The sequence below is a fragment of the Hylaeus anthracinus genome, unplaced genomic scaffold (assembly GCF_026225885.1).
Source record: "Hylaeus anthracinus isolate JK02 unplaced genomic scaffold, UHH_iyHylAnth1.0_haploid 0, whole genome shotgun sequence".
Classification (NCBI taxonomy): domain Eukaryota; kingdom Metazoa; phylum Arthropoda; class Insecta; order Hymenoptera; family Colletidae; genus Hylaeus; species Hylaeus anthracinus.
The window spans coordinates 23,354,431-23,372,862 of NW_026533254.1; the positions used below are offsets into that span (position 1 = coordinate 23,354,431).

Below are 18,432 nucleotides of genomic sequence, written 5' to 3' on the forward strand. Positions count from 1 at the left end.
CATACTGTCTACACGGAAATACTGTCTGAGCAGGTTTGGTATAATTTTTTGTGAGGCTGCAATATTAAATACTACTAATGTACATACTGTCTGAGTGGGTTTGGGATAGTTCTTGGTGAAGGCGGCAATACTTAACACTGTTAATGTCCATACTGTCTACACGGAAATACTGTGTGAGCAGGTTTGGTATAATTTTTGGTGAGGCGGCAATATTAAATACTATTAATGTACGTACTGTCTGAGTGGGTTTGGGATAGTTCTTGATGAAGGCGGCAATATTTAACACTGTTAATGTGCATACACGGAAATACTGTGTGAGCAGGTTTGGGATAATTTTTGGTGAGGCTGCAATATTGAATACCGTTAATGTACATACTGTCTACACGGAAATGCGTAAATGCTTAAATTAATAAGATCTCCCTTCTAAAATAAAAATTCCGCAATCACGCACATGTGGACGTGTTCACGTTGACAAACTTTTATCATAGAGTGGTTAGCAACTTCGTAAAGTACTAAAATAATTACGAGCACGAGTATTGCAAATCTGATTAAAATCTCGTCTGGGTCCTTTCCTCGTGATGTTTCTGGCCGCGTGCAACCTCGTCTAACAAGCTTACGACACGGTAAAAATGTACGCGTAACAATCGAAGCGACGTAGGATCTTTTAGCCATAGTAAGCGATCGTTCCACGAAGATTAGAGTTGCGCGTCGTTGTTTAAGGAAGCGAACTGTCTCGCTTTCTGCTCTATTATTCGCTTCCTACCGGGGCAACGTTGATCCTAAGCGAGAACAGCGATTCTCACAGCGTTTACACGTCGTTGAATTCGAGACCCTCGTAGAAAAAGTAACGTGTAACTGCGTTTAAAGCAACCCGATACTCGCAAACTCCCCTAAACGACTCGTTCGTCGACAGAATCGATTGCTCTTTTACGGTTTCTCCTAAGGTTGCTTTCTTCATGACGATTCAATAAGAATTCATACGATTCGAGTGAAAAGGCTTCGATTCAAATTTTCTGTGGCTCACACTCGATAGTAGGATTCAAGTAATGACAAAATTATACTTGCCAAAACCACATTTTTTCTTTCAACTCCAGCTATTTTTATTTCAGAAAATTCGCCAAGATCTAATACAGATGTATAACATAAATCACTGTTTAGATAGTAGAAAGTGATATTAAACATGTTCTTAAAAATGTTCAAAAAACAATGTACAAATTTTTCGCTCATCCCGTGTAATAAATCCTGACTCCAACAGCTGTAAACTTATTCCACGACCAATTGCGATCAATTTAAACTGCGAGATATTTCGTAGTTGGCAGTGAATGGCTTAATAATACAATTCTATGCGTTGTAGTAATCGTGCAATTAGGGTAATCGAGTATTACAAATACAGGTATTAGGAGGAACGGTGTTCCATATAAGAAGATAAGAAATCTGAATGCAACTCTTACGAACACTTTTTTTTCCATCAATCTTCCCAATGACTATACGAAGCGAAACTTTTAGATATTTTATAATAGATGGTTCGTACTCTATTTCTAACCTTAATCTGTTCCGCGAAAGTCGAGTTGATTCATCACGCGAAAGTTTTGATAATTACTCTGGTACAGAGGGAATAAATGCATCGCTGGCCTTCTGTCTTCGTTACGAAACTTTTATATTTCCCGACGCTCCCTCCTTTATATTTATCCATCCGAAGATCTTTGTTCTCGATTGTGTCATTATTTTTTCCGCCGAGAATAAATTACCACCTCGTCGTTAGAGACCTTCGAAATTATTTCACTACGTGCGAATACAAGAAACGCGCGGGAAATTTTTGAGAAAATCGAGCAAAACGCCCAGTCGTCTTGGTTCGCTGCTCCCGAGACGTATTGGTCCTCCGAGGAGAAACAATACGACTACGAGTAAGCTACAGCCACCTTCGAAAATATCTCGAAACGGCGCCAAAGTACCCGTCTCGAGGAAGATTTCCTCTCGCGGCTTCAACGAGAATGAAATTCTCGATTCCATCGACAAAATCGTCTTACGTCGTTCGATCGATCGCGAGCTGTGACACGAATAAAATGTATCGCCGCAATTCCAGCGAATCCGTCGCTTTCTAGGACGGACTCGATCGGCGCAGCCTCTCGTCGACGCCTCGTCAATTTTCGAAAGCGCAAAGAGACCTGCTCGCTCCGCCAATGGCATTGTAACGTCGCTGGTATTTACAAGGCTCCGCTGGCATTACGATGCACCGTGCGCTGCTGGAGACATGGAAACGGAGAAAAGAGGGAGACAGAGCGAGGAGGAGGGATGCAAAGGAGAAAAAGGCGGGAAAACGGCCTTGCCTGTAATAGTGCAACGACTACGGAGTGACCTAGTCCGAGCTGACCATTCGCCGATCGGATTACTCGTAGGCGAGGATCCTGGCGGATGCAGTACTCTAGGAAAGAATTTTAATCGCGGTTGCCCATAATCCCCATACTAAAATACTCTAGATTCAAATTTTAACGTTTCGATGTTCGACTGGAAATCACGAGGGTTAAATACAATTTTCACGGAGCTCGTAGATGGCGCCACTGAAGACTGGCAAGCAAATTGATTGTATCAGGTTGGCCGGAATCACGAATTTTCCCCAAAAAAGCGAGGAAGATCGTAGAAGAAAATGAATTTACTTTATTGAGTAAATATTGGGTTGTCCAGAAAGTTCGTGGCAATTTTTAAGAAACATTCAAAGATCGTTTGAATTTTTATATATATTTCTGAATTAAATATTACCATTTCGTTCCACAACTTTTCTGAATTAAATATTACCATTTCGTTCCACAACTTTTCCACCTTTTAAGGGAATGTCCACATGTTATTTGCTTTCAACCATTCCGATATATTCAGATCCGTACCGCCTACTAAAAATCGGCATGGACTTTCCAGACAATATATTTCTTCATCTGTGTGTTTGGTTAAACCCGCATCCAGTTGACAAGGTTTTGTAATTTTATTTCTTGGGTTAATAAAACCGTGGTATTATCAACTGAACAGGTTCGTTTCATTTGCACGAGGTGCAGTCAACGTACTGTCAACTTCCTGGTAAACAATAACAAACAATTAAAATCGACGCACTGTTCCCATTGCGCGACGAATAAAAACAATTTCGCACAAGTCTAAGCAAATCAGCTGCTGAACAGACGGCTACGGCGTAATTAAGCACCGTCGCCTAAACTAATTTCGTCTTTCCCACGAAATTATAACACGTAACGCTGTTTCGCGGCGAACCGGCTCATTGTATTACGTTCACGTGCGCCGCTGATTCGTAACGCAGCCGTGAGTCTGGTTAAATCGTAATTTTCCCTTTCCTTCTTCCCGCGCTATTCTCAGGAGGACGTTATACATCCTCCTCGTAAAATTCTCATGAAATTTTTAAAAATAGTGGAATTTCGGGAAATTTGTTAACTTCAGAATTACGCAACGGGGCAACTTCTGATTTGATTATGCGAACGTATTAGGTGTATAAATTAAATCTGTACCTTTACATTCGATCATTTATTGTAGATTAAGATTATTTGTAGATTAAGTAGAAATATGAATTGTCATTTTGTTATTGTACATTAAATGATCAACCTTCTAAGTTCTCAACCTGATGGCATTGCAATGAATTTATAATCTAAGTCTCAACCTGATGGTCACTATAATGAATCTATAAACCAAGTCTCAACCTGACAATTACAATCTATTTATGCCCACAAATTTTGGCAACAATAAAATTTGACTTATAAAATTATTCTGCTTCCAGCAGACTACAAGTGTACTCGATAATTATAACAATTGTAGATAAATAACAACATGGTTTGCACTTGAATGTACCAAAATGTACATTCAATCAGACCAGAGTTATAAATTCATCCAAACAGATGCACAGTATTAACTTCTACGCTTAATACACACTTCCAACCATACTTCCTACAAAATTGAACAATTGCGAATTTATATATCCAAATTTGAATTTCGTATATTGCAGGGTTTTTACGTAAAGAATTCATCACGTTCAGTGACCGATCTCCGCTTGGGATAAACTGGGAACTGGTTAGACAGAGTTTCGTTTCACGTTTGAAGAAATATTGTACATCTGAGACCACTACTCACTTTACACGCTGGTCTCGTGGTTGTTCACACCGTGCATGTGTGTGTCATCGTACGATCCTATTCTCGTGTAAACTCGTCGAAGGCTTACCTGCAACCAAAAGAGACGGTACACGATTAGCAGGTGCGATGGAAAACAGAGACTTTCTCATTCATCTTACAAAAATTCAAATCACTGTCGCCATGATAGTTTGAGGTTAGCAATATCGTCACTTGATGAACTTGCAATCAGTGTCGGAATATTATGACACTCTACTGACACTCCTTACACTATAAATAGGATCATTAAAAAAAAAAAAACAACTGTACAGTATTACATAACAATAATGACTTTATATAAAATTCTATATCTTCGAAATTGCTGTACTATAAAAATTATTCACTATAGTACAACAAATACGATATAATTTTTAGTGATAAACATGATAAAACATATGCAACCATACGTAAACAGAATAAAATTTCGTAACAAAATTCTCGTGATTTATCGCACGCTCCGCGTACAATATTCAAGTAAAGAGAAAAAAATGTAGAAAAAAAAGGAGGTTTTAAAACACAGACAGCAAAACCGGCGACCTCGAGTGAATCATCGCTAGGAACGTTATTTTTCCGCCTGGTATCGTTTAATAATTTATGCGTCGACGTACATACGCCGACGGATAGCGCGCTTAATCGCGCGAAAAGCGCAGGGAATTTCGATTCCTACTATCTCGTGATCGTATCCCGTGCACCACGGGTTAATCGGCTTTTTTTAAATCAAACACAAACAATCGTAAAACAACAATTTTTAATCTACTCTTATTTTCAACGTAAACTAACGATGTTTTGCTCGGCAACGATAAAAAGTCGCGCGATGCTGTTCAACATTCGTTACTCCCATTATGCACCTTTCAACGGAAATTTTTCTGGCAGTAAGCTTTAAGGTATTCGAGAAAACGTTTCCCAATCGACGCGAAGTATTTTTCGTAATTAAAAGTATTTTTAATCGAGGAAGTTATAACGCCTCGGAGCTGAGTTGTCCGAAATGAAAAAGATAAGAATTTTTAAATAGTGTATTAAATTATCTAAGTTGTCTAGTTCTCCATTTAAGATAGTTGTTTCGAGACAGTCACGTTCAAAAATATAATTGGAAATATTCGTGAAAGTCTTACTGCACAAATGAACGTACAGAAATTTCGGATTAATTCTTATTTTTTCTCAATGATTTATAATAGTTTTTATAACGTATACAATTTTCAGCAACTTCCTAGATATCGCATTTTGATTCGAATTAGAATAATTCACATGAAAATCTGTCCCACAATACTCCGTGTCAGAATTACATTTTAATATCGTTCTTTACAAAACTAGGGTGGTCAAATTAAATCGAAACAAGCTCGTATGATTCATATTTAATCAAACGGCAATCGATTGGAGTTTTCTTAAAATTCTTCATGAAATAATTCCACGGAACAACTACGTTAATTCGGGTACTCGATTCGCGCGTGCAACGATGAAATTACACTTTGCACGTGTATCGTATTTTTCAGGACGGGGGAGGTCACATTTTTCGTTGTTTACCGAGAGAAGTAGGCAGATAGCGTTTGTGGAACAATCACGTGACGAAAGTAACCGGCGGCGTTTACCTGTAGCTGCATTTCCGGTGGAACACGTCCAGGAAGCACACGATAGCGAAAAGGCGGTCGACACACGGAAATCCGTCGTTCATTTGGAAACACATTGTGCGCGACGTGAGGACGTGGACTCGCGGCGACGAGCGCGATTCTGTGCGCCCCGATAATTGCTTCTCTCGGAAAAGAAAAAAAAACAGACACACACACAACAGGGGAAAAAAGAAAGAAATGCTACGTTTTCATTATCTTATCTGCTCTATCGCGACGATATACGCTTGTTCTCGGGATCAGAGGAACTCGGCCGCGGGGAAAATCGTTCAGTTCCTCGTCTGACGAAGGCTCGACGAAATCTGGAACGAACGAGGGGATCTAGAAGGATCGAGAAGAGGAATACGGAAAGAGATCCGTTGGATCGACGGGAATGCACGCGACGAGTCCAGAGAGAATTTAATAATGGATTCCGAGAGTTTCGATGGAAGTGTGTGAGATTGTGATCTAGGGGGAGTTAGTGGGATGATTCGTAGTTCCGAGCGAGATGTTTGCACTTGCAGTCGAGGCAGGCCTAAATCCAGGAGTAATATTCTTACGACTGTTATACAGGGTGTTCCAAAAATGTTGTAATACCTTGAAAAAGGTGGTTCGTGAGGTGATTTGAAACAACTTTTTCCTTAGCGAAAATGTTGTCCGAGGCTTCGTTGAGGAGATATTAACGGAAAACCCCGACCAATAAGAGCGCGCGTATACCGTTGGAGCGGCCGCGGTAGCGTATGAACGTGTAGCCACGCCCACCGCGACCGCTCCACCGGCAACCTCGTGCGCTGATTGGTCAGTGTTTTCCGTTAATATCTCTTCAACGAAGCCTCGGACAACATTTTCGCTAAGGAAAAAGTTGTTTCAAATCACCTCACGAATCACCCATTTTAAGGTGTTACAATATTCTTGACACTGTTTATTGAATTGTGTCGACGAGAGGGGGTGATTGTTTAGCTAAAGCGAAACGAATAAACGAAATAAAAAAGTTCCAATTAAATCCGTTTGAAAGTGAAAAAGTTACCAGCGGCACCGCTTTGAAGTTCGGTGATCGGGCCAATTCCGAATACATGCAGATGTCGAGCAAGACAATGGAAGTAAACAAACCATGTGAAATTAAACCGAGATCGAGGAAGTACAATAGATTCGTGGAAAAAGATACGTTATCGCTGACAGATAATGCAGCCTAGGTGACAACTCATTATTTTCATTTATCGATTCGGTGCTACGTCAATCCTTATCTTTACGCTTTATCGTATTATCAAAGAATAGAATATTATCCATTGTCCGAACAGCGACGCTACGTAGATATCTGTTATCCACGTTTTACGTAACGTAAAACCAGTTAAACGATCATATTGTATTATATTAATTTGTAACGATCGACGTCCTGTTGTCTAAATCAGTGTATAATAATACGGGGTACGAAATTGTGGCGCAATTTCGAATCGAATTTTGCTTTTAGGACCGAGACAAGGAAAACTCGAAGGAAAACGAACCTTTCAGGCGGAACGAAACTTTCCAAATCGCGGATTTGCATTTTAAAACGCCCCCGATTACGAATTCCAGGAACGATATAGACTCATTCGCCCACGGTCCCGCGCTCTGTCCCTGACGCGCGGTGATCGGGAATAAATCGATACCTCGTATCGTCACTGATAAATGTGAAACTGATTATTACGCCCCCAATACATCATTCTCTCGATAGAGACGCAAACCAAATATTTATTATCGTTGAGAATGGCCCGTTGGAGTTATGAAATATTAAGAGGTGAGCACGTTTTTACGAATCTTTTAAAGATAATGTACTAAACGGATCTTTACAAAACTTACAAGGTGTCTGTTATTGGAAATTTGGAGATAATAATTAATTTTTAACCGACTTCGAAAAGGAGCAGGTTACTCAATTCGACATGTATATTTTTCTTTTTCTCGATAGGAAATTGTACGTGGAGAGGCATGTATGTAGGCCTGTTCGTAAACATTGTCTTGTTTGTTATATAATTATATTGTCGATGCATATATAAAGAGAAAAGTATGAAATTGAATAAGTAATAGGAGTTGAAAGAAAAAATGTGGTTTTGGAAAACGATTTTGCCATTATTTGTACAAGGAAGATTGTTTCATTTCATTTCATTTGTTTTTATCAAATTTTAGGTGCATCGACATTGTAATTATACAAAGTGTCCCAAAAATGTTGGAGGTCCTTGAAAAGGATGGTTTGGGGGGTGATTTGAAACAACTTTTTCCTTGGCGAAAATGTTGTCCGAGGCTTCGTTAAGGAGATATTAACATAAAACCCCGACCAATCAAAGAACGAGTAGCCTACGCCACTGCAGGCGCTCCACAGGCATACTCGTGCTCTGATTGGTCGGGGTTTTCTGTTAATATCTCCTCAACGAAGCCTCTGACAACATTTTCGCTAAGGAAAAAGTTGTTTCAAATCACTCCCTGAACCACCCCTTTCAAGGACCTCCATATTTAGATCCATATTACATCCTGTATAGTAAACAAGAGAATCATTTCTTCATTCGTTCGATACAAAAATTGAAAGCTTTGCGATACACGGCTTTTCACGCACAATTATCTATCGAATAATATTATTTGTTATCGACAAATAACTTATAAATAACTTATAAAATTGTTCAAAAATTCCTTGGAAAAATGCCTCGTTTCCAGAATCCTCTCTCGCGTGAACGATATTATATTAATTCAAGTTCGCCATCACTTTCTATTCAAATTTTAAAAGAGATAAAATTAATAATATTTTTAAAAATGGAATAAATAGGCTACGTACTTGGTAGAACAAACTCGGCTCGAGAGTTAAAGAAACTTCCACTGAGCACAGGCACGAAAAAAGTTGCAAATAAACCGTAACTGACATAAATAATCGCTCGGGCAGCGCGTACGCACGATGGCCGAGATAACTTTGTGCGTTTGACGGGAAACACGTTGTGTGACTGTTTCATGAACATTATATGTTGCACCCCCACGAACGCGAGGGTGTACGCGCGTTATAAAGCCTTCGTCGATCAATATACCACCATGGTGTTCCTCCGTCTGTCGATTTGTTTCCCATGAACCCCGTCCATGTACACAGTGCGCACGAAATTTCTTAGCACTTCTTACTTTCTTTCTTATAAATGAATTCTGTGATTTTACATTGAATCGTTATTTATTTTAAAGTACCAACATTCCAAGTCCTCGACCTGGTAACCTAAGTCTCAACCTGATGGAAATTTAGCAACCATGAAATTTTCCTTATTATTTATCTTCTAACAGATTACAAGTATAGCAAACAGTTATAATGATTGTTAAATGATAAGCAAAACATTACGGCGCACGTCATGTCCATCAAGTTGAGACTTTGAAGATTTAGAAAGTTGGAACTTACGTCCGTTTGAACTAGAGTTTTAAATAATTGAATATGGAAGAATTAATTTCCACGCCTAATGTATAATCTTTTAGGGAATCAAAAAATATTTTTGTTTAAGAAAATGCTATAGCGCTGTAACGTATTTTTCTTGGAACCGACATTTACTCGTTAACTAAATTTTATTTTCGTTTGGATTGAACTATACGAGGCTGAAATTTTATTCTTCGTTCGGTTGCTGTTCCGAACATGTAAATATTGACGGTATCTTTTACGTATGCGCGCGCGTGCGTTATCAATGAATATTTATTCGAAAAACGACCGACTGAGCTCTACAGGGTGTCCGTAAACTACGCAATCGAATCGTGGCAATCTGCTTCAGCCATGGGAAACAAGGAAGAAGTATTGCTTAAAAATCAATCCTAAAAACGATTTATACTTTACGTTTTATTTGTTTAAGAATAATTCCAAGTCTGTCTGTGTGTAATTGGCAGGCCACTTTGTGGAAGCTCATAAATAACTATGGTTCCTGATGAATTAAACTTAATAATCGATTAGAACTGATGGATAATTTGTTAAACAACGTTAAGTGTGCGTAAAAAACCAAAAGAGTTCTGAGACAGATTTTAGACTTTACCTAATTAATTGTTTAAAAGATTATCCAATAAAACTATTAGTTTCATTAACCAGGAACTACAGAACTATTGGAAACGAAGTCGGAGCTCGTAATTGTTTATAAGCTTGGACAAAGCGATCTGGCAGCTTCGCGCAGACACCAAGGAGCAATTAAAGGCGCTGCTGTTTCCAAGCCACTTAGTTCGCTGCCATTTGCCAAACGTGACGGAATAACACATGGCAGTGTATAAAATGCACGTACCGCGGAGGGTGCAAAGGAAGTAACGGCGAATGATTCGAGGGGACAGAGTCGCAGACGGATGGGGTCGAAAAAGGAGCAGCCGAAAATCAATAGCGCCATTCCTGGAACTTTTCCACGTGCTTGACGCCTCGATAACGAAACAGTACCGCGTTCCTCGAAATTCACCTCCATTGTAAATGCACCTCCACTGAACGAATCACGTTCCCAATTCTCGGTTGAAAAGAAACGATTCGACGGTGGAAAATTCGTTCCGATTCGATTCTTTGTTCGTGTAATTAAGAGATTTAAGAACTTGACATTTCTTTTTTCTTATTACGGCGGGCAAGCTTTTATCGTTCGGTTACGTTTATCTTCGACAGTTCAAATAGCACCGAGAACACGTTATCAAATGATAATTTTCATAATAAATTCTTTTGTTGGCCTCGAAACGACCACCTGCTTTAATATTGAATTTTCTAACTCTTTATATCGTTAGGTGTGGAAATTAAGTGTATGCCTTATATGTTCGATTATTTACAACTCTGGTTTGAACAGGTACATTTCCTTTGAAATCAACCTTTATATTTTTGTTAATATCTCTGAAACCGTAAGAAATATCGAAAAACTTTTAAATACAACATTCAACGGTTCATGTATTATTGCATTATGGTGTGCAAATTTCCTATAAACACCTAAAAATCCGCAGTCTAGCTATAAATATATACATTGTTCGCCATTTAACACGTTGATCGCCACGTCACCCATACATGGACTAAAACTAAATACCAAAATAACTGTTTCATTGCGCAGTTTCCAAAAGTCTGTAAACAAAATTAAATCGCCGAAGAAATTTTCAAGAGTATCAGTCTGACAGTGAACGTGTTAATTACCGTAATACGGTACTTTCGTCCATCGTTTATTTTCAGTGATCCTTGAGCGGATCAGGTTATTTCGCGAATGTATTTTACCAACGTAAGGCTCGCAAAACAAGTGGACACGCGCTCGATCCCAAGGTATTGACATTGGCCCTTTTCCACGAGATCCAATTGTTTTATTATGCAGCGACGGAACTCGGTTTCGAGGATTGGCACAGTTTCAAGTTTCACTCGACGTCCACCGAGACGTTTGTCGTCGACCCGTTCCTAACACTTCGCTGTGGTTCACTGTGACACGCCAACGACGTTCTTTTATCAATGATGCAGCCTCGTGAAATCTCAGGTACCTCGTTCGACTCAGGCTCTACAGTTTCGACGAATCATGGCTACTTAATTGTCACAAATCCAAGTTGTCGCAAGTATTGTTCATCGGGTTCAATCTATTTTCTAGGTTTTCATCATTGTCGTCAGGTGTCCAACATCTTTGTATGTCCAGTTGTCACTGGTCTTGTCCTTCGAGTTGCAATAATCTTTATCTTCCTGGCCTAATATTAATACTATTCTCAATCTACGAAGTTCTGGACCCAGGATGAAGATGGAAATTTCTCTTTCTGTTTATATATCTGTTTGAACTGTCCCTCGGATTGTCACAAGTATTGTTCCTCAGGTTCCTACAATCTGTTTTCTAAGTTTTCATCATTTCTGTCGTCAAGTGTCCTTCGAGTTGCAACAATCTTTATCTTCCTGGCCTAATATTAATACTATTCTCAATCTACGAAGTTCTGGACCCAGGATGAAGATGGAAATTTCTCTTTCTATTTGTATATCTGCTTCAACTGTCCCTCGGGTTGTCACAAGTATTGTTCCTCAGGTTCCTACAATCTATCTTCTAGGTTTCCATCATTGCTATCGTTAGATGTCCAAAATTGTTGTCTGTCAAGTTCTCCCTGGTCTTGTCCTTCGAGTTGCAATAATCTTTATCTCCCTGGCCTAATATTAATACTATTCTTAATCTACTAATCTAATCTGAATGTCTGGCCCCAGGATGAAAATATTAATTAAATGTATCCTCCTCTCCCTTCAAATCGTCTCGAAGAAAAGTCCTTCGAGTAGTCACTCCCGTCTCCACCACCTACGAAGCTAACTCCCCTCTCCCTAACTCTCTCCGAATGTTTGCATAGTTACTCTGTGGCGAGTGAGAGTCGGATCATCAATTTCTGTCATAGAGGATCCAGCGTGTGCCAAGTTCTCGCGGCAGGTTCAGGGATCCGCAGCCACGGAAATCCAGCATGCTTTCCCGCGTACTATTTTCGTGTGCGCGAAGCCCCTGATATTTCCGTAGCTCTTCGCGCAGCGAGTTATAGACGGAAGAGGGTCGACGAGGGCTGACTATTGTCAGCCCCGCTCCGAGGGCCCCTCCGTTCCTCGCAATCGATAGTACTCGCACGTGTGATTTCAGGTTACGCGGAGCATGCACCCCTCGTTAAAAAGGAATTCATCTCCAAGGTCGAGAAATAATTCAACGACTAATCGCGCGTTTTGCATATACTGACCGCCATCCGACGAATGGATCGCTCTTTCATCCGGTCTCTACAGGGTGTCGCCAAACTATCGAGCTACAACCGTATCTTCGAGTAAAAATAAAAGATACCAAACAGCGAATTCGACTATTTAAAATTTCTCGATTAATCACTGCCTCGTGCCATATTCCCCGAACCCTGGGATTCTAGATACAGGGTGTATTCCAGACCTAACCCTGAGACAGACCATAATCCATATTTTCATAGAAAAAGAATAGGAACCTAACCGAAAATCTGTTTCATCTTCTAAACACTATGACATATTTATTATTCTTGATATTTTGTATATTTAAGCATTTATGCACATTTCCGGACATTTCTCCCTGTGTTCCATTTGTCATGAATGCGTAAACATTCGCAGCTTAATGATTCTTAACAAAGAGGATCGAGCAGACGAGGTTAACGAATGAGAAATGGCTTAGAGAGGTTGTTTTGATCGAGGTAGAAAGAAGAAGTCGACGCTCTCGAACGAGCGTCAGTGGGTGATGCTCAGCCCACGTGAAGACTCCTTGTTCGGTCATTCCGAAGCCACGAGTCTCACGCGTGTGTCTAAGCACGCGTGTGGTATGACGCTCAGACTCTCTCGTAAAAAGAGCCAACTATGTTTTTCCCGTTATTCCCGCGCCAGCACTCGCTGGGAGTTCCACTACGACCGAACAGTTAATCGGAAATCAAAAACGATCATCCGACTTCCAAATTTTCTTCCATTTAATATAAATATTAAAATGGATTCATCGCGAACGGGACACCGTGTATATTTCTTCAAAATATCTGGCTTCGTCTATTCGATATCCTTTTCTCCATTCGTCGTCGACATCATTTCCTGCATCCTGTCTCTGTGCAGACACGGCTATCGATTGGCCATTGTCGATGCTTTTTCTGCGAATAATAAACAGGCGCGGTCCAATTTACACTGGCTTCGTTCACGCGTCGAAATTGCGACTACTTAACCAAGTAACTTCTGGTTGAGGACAAATAACACTTACAGAGCCAGATATACCAATAAAAATACTTACGGAGCTACAATATTCTCCTTACACAATTAGGAATTTTATAATCTAACATTTGCGTTAGTATTACTTTTACAACGCGATCGAAATTCACGAACCCTATCCAGACTTGTTTTCTTTAACACCTGATATGTCGTTACAGACCTATAAATACTCATTCGAGTATACAACATTTTTTGTTGTTTTTTTTTTTCAAACGATTCACCGGACTAAACGAACTCGTATATATCGTGCAAACTTTGCGAGTTCTGTTTTGAGTTACGCACAAACGCACAGCCACCTAGCGGTTGAGAGCGATAGTTAGCGGGTATACGCTCAGAGCGCTCAGCGCTGACAATATTGTTACGTATTTTTACGCGGATTTAATATCATTTTTCATAAAAATAACATAGCCTATGTTAGTCCAGAGAGAGCAAGGAACCTACTGCTAAAATTTGGTATCAATCGGTTAAGTAGTTTTTGAAATTTCTGTGTATGTACCGATGTACTTACATAAGTACTAACTTGAATTTTTATTTTATTAAACTAATTCGTCTCTCACGATGTCAACAACAATTAATTGCATCAAGATTCTCCTGATTGGGGACGATTAACTTATTGAGAAATACTTCTATATATCATCGGGTGGAAATAGTTACGATTCGAAGCCGGAGAAAAGGAAATAAAATTTCCATACGACTCGTGAAAGCAAGGCCAAATAGAGCACACGCGTATTATCGTGCGCGCGGGCGCGGATTTGCAATGAGGTCGAAACGATACAAATGCTTTTGAGCGATGGAACACGTATAATAGGAGAGTCGAGGAACGTTCTTTTGTGACGCAGATCGGTCCTTTACGTCAGCGCACTTTCGACGAGCGTCACTTATTTGTTAATTACAAGCCTGTGCGAATATTAGCCTTTGATAAGGTAGCGAACCTCGGTAATTGTCCGATATGTACAGCCAGTCACGAAAGTTTTCGACACTGAGAATAATTTAATATTCTGCCAAAGTGGAAACGTTAATAAATGTAATGATATAACGTTACGAATTTTTAGGTTATATCTCTTCCATGAAAACGAGATATTTTTTGACAATGTAATTATACAATAAACAAGAACACGTACAATTTTCTATTGAAAAAAATGATTAATTATCGCCAAACATCCAGTAAAAGACCCTACAAGATCCCTTCGAAACGTTATTTTAAAAATTTTATAAATAAATGCCTCGCTTTCAGCGTCCTGCGTCTCCACCCTTAAATATGCGATTGATCGTGCAAGCTATTCGTTATTGTCCACTCAATTTGATCCAGAAATAGAAATGTTTGTTATACTGCTTCGCATTAATTCTCTGAGCAATTAGCACCGATTCAATTTCGAGTATTCATCGAAGCGATATAATTGCTTCGGGGCTACTATCGTCGATTTCGCTAAATCGTCCAAGTGTTCCGCTCGACCATTCTCTAAAAAGCTTCTCGATAATTAAATAGCGTGTACTCGATTGACTCCATTTTATTTTTACCGTGATTGAATCGAGGAGTTCAATTTGCAGAATAGGTTGCAGAGGAAAGCGCAGTTACGTGAAAGGTGGAGCGACCTCGCGGTTGGTATGCAAACCATTAGGCGAGCGGAACGATCGAGTATCTTGCATCGATACACTCGGGAATCGGTTCCGATCCGGGGAACACAGGATCGTTTTCATTTTCCTCGTTTACCATAAATCGGTACGCAAAATTAAATCCACGATCTCAGTGGTTACTTGTACGCCGTAAAAATACATATTAATATAACCTAAACCGGCAAAGTACATGTGTATGTATCAGGTTGTGCCGAAAGTTTCTTTCGCGAGTTGCACACAATTATTTTATGTGGTCGTGTTTATATAAATAGACAATCTAATTTCATAGATATTCATGTTGTAACAGCAATGGAGCAAAATGAATCGTGCACAATTCAGTAATGTAACGTAAAACATGAAATATTGTGCATGTATTACTTATTAATAAAGCGAAAGAAACTTTTGGGACAACCTAATATCTTCAAAGAGATCGAAAAAAATGGCTACCCATTGCCACTTTATAACCCCACGTGACTTTGGAGTTACACCTAAACCTAACCTATATTTCCAAACATTGCCTCCATGTTCTTTTCTCCATCGCGTGTCATCTTGGCTCAAAAACAATATGGCCGCCAGGCAATCTACTACAATCATTATGTATTCTATCCAGATTAATTTTAACTATTGCCTCACCTTTGAAATTGTTTGTTTCTTTATTTTATAGAGGAATATAATCTGTCTTATGTCTTGCACATAATTATGTTTTTTCTTCCGTATCGATCTTTCTGCCATTCACAATGCTTTACATTATTTCTTACATGTCTGTTTGGGCCCCACTGCACCCTCCTCTTCCCTCCCCAATAGCTCGGGTACCTCGGGATCGCTAAGCCCGTACTGTAGCTACAATCAAACATAGCTACAGTCCCTGAGGGTACAGAAGGGTACCTTAAGATCCATTGCCCTGTATTATACTGTATTATGCTGTATTATGCCGTATTACGCTGTGTTAGACCATTTCTGAGCGGCAGTCGTTCCGACCAATGTGTCAAACATTGTTATCCACATATTACACACTGCGCCCTCTTTAAAACGACCGAAACCAACCTACCAGACGCCCGTGAAGTGGCACCGGGGAACTCAAACACCGGCCGAGCGGGCCAAATACGAAAACCCCGGGCGAGCGTCATTAAATTTTCAAACGGCAACCGGCGTTATTAGTTCGGCAAACGCGTTCTTTCCAAGTACAACTGGCCGCGCGTTGCAATCGCGAACGATCCTTTTACCTAGCGTAACCGCGACCCACGCGAGATTAAATGGCAGCTCGTGTAATCACGCGAATAAACCAGTTTCTGCGGCTGGTCGCTGTTTGACGCGCGTGTTCGATGCCGTGCCAGATACCGGCTAACGCGCACGATCTGGGGATCAGGGGATCAGGAGATCCGTCGTTTCGAGCGAGAGGGAACGAAATTTCATTTCCCCGATCCCATCTCGACGTGGATTCAACAGGCTGCGAATTTTTCCCTTCTTTTGTTTTCGTAACAATGCGGACATTCAACCTTCCAACGGCATCAGACGCGAAATATAATATAAGGTTTTTGTACGATGCGCGCCAATTTCTACGGTTTGCAGCAGGATTACAGTATACGGTACAGACTGGATAAGTGCAAGACAGGATTGACTGGATAAATGCAGGATGACTATCCCCACCACTGAGGGGCTTCCCTCTTTACGCTCGGCGAGCGAGCAGTGTAACATGATCCTAACCGATTGATACGAACCAAATGCAAACACAGAATAGATACGTTGACTGGATAAATGCAATGCTTAGGTCCCGATTTTCTTGCATTTATCCAGTCTTTACTGTATAGAGTATTGTCTCGAAATAAGCACCTTGGCGAGTTGCCGTATAGGGTGTCCTATTATGTATATATAATGTCATAGTGCGTCCAAATTAAAATTGCTAGGTTGGCTCAGTATTGGTTACGGTTTGTAGCGGTACATCGGAGTGTGCAATTATATTTTGGTTTGGATTCACTTTTTGGGTACACTCGGAGCATAACTAGCAGCCACTTGATATGTCTAGAAGGGATGTAGGCAATCTAGGTACCATAAATCTTCATAGGATGCCGTTCCAAGCAAGCAGATACAAACACATACAGAAGCAACATGTGTACGTTCTTATAGATTTCCTCATATATTCATTTACCATAAATGCACGACCATCTACAATAGAATCGTCACACAATATACCTAGAATCCTTGCAGAATTCTAACCAGCCAGCATCAAAGATACAGTCAACACATAGAAAAGCAACATGTGTACGTTCTTATAGATTTCTTCATATATTCATTTACCATAAATGCACGACCATCTACAACAGAATCGTCACACAATGTACCTGGAATCCTTGCAGAATCCTAACCAGCCAGCATCAAAGATACAGTCAACACATAGAAAAGCAACACCGAAGATACTCAAGACTGCCACGAACAACATAGAGTCAACCAATAACCTCGACCCACGCTCATGCCGCATCCCTGGGGCTCCAGATACACCCTCTGACGTACACGCAACCGTCAGCCCTTCGTCCAGGACTCTTACCCCATCTCCCTATCCACAATCCTAATCGCAGAGCGGCAACGACGGAAAGGCTACCCGCGTGTATCGACGTCCCAGCTCAGCCAGAAGCGTGAACGTCAACAGAGATGCTGCGAAGGCGTCTGCCATCCGTCACGATCCGGTGACCTTCGCGGGGCGTCCCAGAAATTCCTCCGGGCGACAGCACGCGAAGCGTAGGCTCTTCGTATCTTCCCTGTCAGGGCGGTGTCATGTCAGCACCGCTCGTTTGCACACGGCGCGGAACACAAAAGCGTTTCGACACAGTTCCACGGATGCGTACGTATGCGATGACTTCTCCAGAGGTGGCGGAAGAGGGGAAAGGGGCTGCCAACCCCCTACGCGTGTGTGCTCACGCCTACGCCTAGCTGCACGTGCGTGTCCGCGCGCGAGCGAGAGGCTGTGCAGGTGTGCGCACAGGTGCGCCTCATAATCCTGGCGCGTCGAGACGCGAGCGCAGGAGCCGGACAAAGACGCGATGTGCCACGTTGAAGAAAGAGGGATAAAGATCGACGTCGGTTACAGCGACGGGAGAGCGCGTGAATGACGAAAAGCACGACAACCGTGAATCGTTAGAGCGGCACTGGCCGCAGCCGGCGTAAAGGGGACGAGGAGAAGCGTCGCGACGCCCATACCCCGAGCCTGCGCCGTCGCGACGTCCCTTTGTCCCCCGCGAATTGCTCCCCTTTCCGTCCATGGCGTCCACGCATCCAATGTCTCGCGGGCCTGGCTCTTTTCCCTTTGTTCTGGCGCCAGCTACCGAGATTGATGAATGGCGGGTGCCTCGATACTTTCCAACGATGGGGATGATATTGTGGACGATG

The 18,432-nt window shown here is 41.1% G+C and overlaps 1 protein-coding gene across 5 annotated transcripts in view; it reads right to left on the reverse strand.

The window, feature by feature from the left end:
- LOC128889921 (IQ motif and SEC7 domain-containing protein 2) overlaps positions 1–18,432 on the reverse strand; it is an 89,475-nt gene that overhangs the window by 54,282 nt on the left and 16,761 nt on the right. The window contains exons 1-2 of one of the 5 annotated variants that reach the window (XM_054148082.1): positions 17,594–18,063; positions 4,120–4,207 (exon numbers count right to left, since the gene is read on the reverse strand). The exons of 3 other annotated variants lie outside the window; for them this stretch is intronic. The gene's annotated coding sequence lies outside the window, so the exon portion shown is untranslated. Of the gene's footprint in view, positions 1–4,119; positions 4,208–17,593; positions 18,064–18,432 lie in introns of those variants that run through there. One more of the 5 variants, XM_054148073.1, reaches the window with a different exon arrangement.